General features: G+C 44.2%; 1 protein-coding gene across 1 annotated transcript in view; it reads right to left on the reverse strand.

The window, feature by feature from the left end:
* LOC102752968 (neurobeachin-like) overlaps positions 1 to 4,738 on the reverse strand; it is a gene marked incomplete at its 3' end in the record, with an annotated part of 248,705 nt that overhangs the window by 52,326 nt on the left and 191,641 nt on the right. The window lies entirely within an intron of this gene.

Raw genomic sequence — 4,738 nt, forward strand, 5'->3', positions numbered from 1 at the left:
GCATTCCCGAAGGAGTAACACTGTTAAGAAATCCAATGGCAAAATTTTCCTTTTCAGCATCATCTGAGCAATCAATGGGATCATCACTCAGATATGTGTGAAAATCTCCATTGAGTATATCCAAATTTTCTTCATTTAATTTTTGAACATGCTCATTTTTTGGACAAAGAATTGCACGTTTAGATATATTTTTAATATTATCTATAGCAGTGGTTCTCAATCTTGGCTGCACATTAGAATCACTTGGGAATCGTTTTAAAATCCTGATTACTGGGCCTCATCTTCTGGAAATTATTTCTTTGTTATGGGGTGGGGCCACAACATTAGTAACAAAGAAACAGAATTTCTGGAGGATGAAGCCCAGAAATCAGGATTTTAAAAATATTCCCAGGTGATTCTAATGTGCAGCCAAGGTTGAGAACCACTGATCTATAGATATAGTATTTCCAAATTAGCTTCAATAATAGATCCATTTCACTTCCATGCTCCACTCCGAGGGTGGGTTCCTGCCTGTAATCTCACCCTGAGGGTGGGTTCCTGCCTGAACCTCGCCCTCCAGAAAACAGCTGGGCGAGGGCGCGGCCGTTTCCAAGATGACCGCTGCAGGACTGACTTCCCTGTGGTTGGACGCACATCTGGCCATGATGTTACACCAAGGGTTTTTATATAAGTTGATTGAAACTTTATTGTGGGGAGCCGCTAAAGTGTTTTGTACAGGTTCAAGCCTTGGACTGATGAGAGGGCACAGTCCTCTCATTGCCACGTGCAAGTTTCAGCTTGGAGGGCAGGTCCCTCCCAGCACAATTATAGCCAACAGCTATAGTTGTAAGTTTGAACCTATGGTCTGAACACGTAGCCCCACATGCCTGAGTGATGTAGGCTTGATAGAGTTCAGGCCGGGAAACAGCTCCGGGAAGGGCACAGCAGTTGCCAAGACAACTCTTGCAGGACTGACTTCCTTCTGCTTGGTCGTGGTTCTGGTCTTGCCGTGATGTTACACCACCCGGGGTTTTTATATAAGTAGATACACATATCGCATGAGAGTGAAAAAATCTAATAATGCACTAATACTCAGATACTATTACCATATACTTTATTGACTACCTGATTTTTGAAAGCATCCTGAAAGAAGAAAGGCAAAAATGGCCAATTTTGACAGACCTCAAAAAATGGAGAGCAAGAAATGGGCCGTAAAATGTACTTTGTATTTTATGATAAGATTAGAGGCCCGGTGCTCAAAATTTATGCACTGGGGTGGGGGGGGTCCCTCAGCCCAGCCTGAACCCTCTTGTTGTCTGGGACCCCTCGCTCCTTACTTCCTGTCTGCTCGCTGCTCCTTAGCACTGCCGCAGAGGAGGGAGAGGCTTGCCAGCTGTGAGCCTGGCTTCTGGCTGAGTGGTGCTCCCCTTGTGGGGGCACCCTGACCACCAGAGGGCATTTTCTGCATTGAGCGTCTGTCCCCTGGTGGTCAATGTGCATCATAGTGACGAGTTGTTCTGGTCATTCTACTGTAATGGTCACTTAGGCTTTTATTATATAGATAATAGTTTAGAGAACAAAAACATATCTGAGAATATAAGTCAGTAAATAAAACCTTTTAATAGAAAATGCAAATTTCAGCCACATTGACCTATACTTTGAAAACAGTGAAGTCAGAAAAGATTGTTTCACCTTCTCAATCAGTTTCAATTCTGTAACTCTACTTTTTAACCAGGAAATTTAAAGAATACATCATCAAGCAATTTTAGTGAATTCACATAATAGATTACAAAACCATGCAAAAACTTATGAACTATAAATATTAAATCAGTTCAACTTGATGGATATTTACTGAGCAAAACTTTTTTTAGTGACCTTATGATCTCATTGGAAAGATAAGATCTATATAATAAAAGCCTAAGCAACTGTTACAGCGGAATGACCAGAACGACTGGTCTCTATGATGCACACTGACCACCAAGGGGCAGACGCTCAACGCAAGAGCTGCCTCCTGGTGGTCAGTGTGCTTCCATGGGAAAGCGCAGCTCAGCCAGAAGCTGGTCTCATGGCTGGTGAGTGCAGTGGCAGTGATGGGAGCCTCTTCCGCCTCCGCAGCAGAGCTAAGGAGCAGCAACAGGTGGGCAGTAAGGAGCATGGGGTCCTGGACTGCAAGAAGGCACAAGCTGGGCTGAGGGACCCCGCAACCCAGTGCACGAATTTTGTGCACCAGGCCTCTAGTATAAACAAAAAATGCTAAGAACACACTACCATAAGTGCCAAAATGTGTGATATGACAAACACTATTATAGAACATGTGAGTGCTATTGCAGATTAGTACAATTAGTAGATATGTTTTTTAAAGAATATAGATATAGTACAGTAGTTCTAAAACTGTGTTCCCTAGATCAGTGGCATAGCATCATCTGGAGCCTTGTTAGAAATACAAATTCTTGAGCCCCACCCCAAATCTACTGAATCAGAAGTTCTGAGGATGAGGCTCAATGATAGCTAGCCCTCTTGGTGATTGTAAGGCCACCAGTGTTTTGGATGCTGGGTTGAAGGCTATGTTGCTAGTGTTGTGGCTGGTGCTACTCAGCCAAGTCCCTCTCCAGGAGTCAGCACCATCAGAAGAGAGCGCTCTAACCTATGGTCCCATATCTCTACCTAATCACTGCTGAGTGGAGTAATGAAGGCCTGACCACCTTGCTTCATGGCAAAACAACTCTGAAGCTATATTCTAGTTCCTGGCTCTCTGTTGGGTCTGCTGAGGTCTTTGTAGCAACTACCTTGGGGTTCAATTTCTCTTTCTACCCAGTCCTACTTTCTTCACTCCCCCACAGATGTCAACTCCAAAGATACTCTCCAATAAATTTCCTGCATGCAAATCTTTGTTTTGGAGTCTGTTTCTCTGGATCTGAGACCTGCTAAAAACAGTACCCAATTCTATATTAAAGATGATCATTGTGGGCCCACTTCTAGTATCTGCACAAGTCAAAACAATAAATGAACTTCAAAAGCCTCGACTTTTTTTCCTCAAGAGCTTCTTTTGATGAAATTATTTAAAAACATTATTTAGGTTTTTTTTAAGGCAGTTAATAGATTAAAGCTAATGACTAGAAGTGAAATTGAATGATGCCATGAGTGCCTTACACAATCTCGTACAGTAGTTGAGTAAAGCTCTAGAGCCAAACTACCTAGAGTAGGTAGTTTGATTCTACATTAGACTTCTGATTTCATCACTTTTCAGCTCTGAGTTAGACAAGTTAATTAACTTTTCTGTACCTTATTACCTCATTTGTGAAATGGAGATAAAAATAGAACTTAACTTTTGGGTTACTGCTGGGACTAAATGAGTTAATATACATAAAGCACTTAGAATAATATTTAGCACACTGCAAATTGCTCAGTGAGTATTAACAATTATTTACAATTTTTCTTTCTTTTTTAAATATATTTTTATTGATTTCAGAGAGGAAAGAAGAGGGAGATATAGAAACATCAATGATGAGAGAGAATCATTGATCAGCTGCCTCCTGCATACCCCACACTGGGGATCCAGCTCACAACCTAGGCATGTTGCCCTGACCAGGGACAGAACCGGCAACCTCTTGATTCCTGGGTTGATGCTAAACCACTGAGCTGCCCTGGTCAGCCGGGGCTATTTACTATTTTTTGGAATGTTGGTATTAATATTAAAAATGTTTCAAAAAGAAATAATGAAACCAAACAAAGAAACAATAAAAATATTTATTTTTTCTGAATCTTGATATTAGGAATAACTAAAGATATTTTTTAAAAGACTATCCTATCTAATAAAAGAGAAATATAGTAATTATCTGTACATCTGCTACCCTTCCCATTGGCTAATCAGGGCGATATGCAAATTAACTGTCAGCCAAGATGGCGACCGGCAGCCAGGCAGCTTGAAGCTAACATGAGGTTTGCTTGTTTCAGTGACGGAGGACTCCAACGTTCCCCGCCTGCCTCGCTGGCCTCTGAGATTGCATTTTTTTTACATTGTTACACATATAGAAGCTAAACAAAACCCCAGAAACCTGCTTTCAGACAGCCGGGATCTCAGAGCTGGAGTTGATACAGTGTTTCAATTATAGAATCCAAACAAACCAGATACCCGCTTTCAGCAGCAGAGCCCTCAGAGCTGGAGCCAGAGCTAAAGCTGGCCCAGAATAAAAAGAAAAAGAAAAAAAGGAGCAGTTGGGAGCTTCAGTCATCTGCCAGCCTGAAAACAGCCCTCAGCCCCTCACCCAGACTGGCCAGGCACCCCAGTGGAGACCCCCACCCTGAAGGGTGTGTGAACAGCTGCAAACAGCCCTCAGCCCCTCACCCAGGCTGGCCAGGCACCCCAGTGGGGACCCCCACCCTGATCCAGGACACTCTTCAGGGCAAACCAGCCAGCCCCCACCCATGCACCAGGCCTCTATCCTATATAGTAAAAGGATAATATGCCTCCCAACACCGGGATCAGCGGAGCCGCGAGGCCTCCTGGCACCAGGATCAGCATGACAGGGGGCAGCACCCAAACCCCCTGATCACCCTGCGGCTCTGTGTGTGACAGGGTGCGGTGCCCCAACCCCCTGATCGGCCCTGCTCTGTGTGTGACAGGGTGCAGCACCCCAACCCCCAGCTGGGCCCTGCTCTGTGCGTGACAGGGGGCAGCTCCCCAACCCTCTGATCGACCCTGCTCTGTGTGTGATAGGGTACGGAGTCCCAACTCCCCTGATGGGCCCTGCTCTGTGCG

The sequence above is a fragment of the Myotis davidii genome, unplaced genomic scaffold, assembly GCF_000327345.1.
Source record: "Myotis davidii unplaced genomic scaffold, ASM32734v1 scaffold1663, whole genome shotgun sequence".
NCBI lineage: Eukaryota > Metazoa > Chordata > Mammalia > Chiroptera > Vespertilionidae > Myotis > Myotis davidii.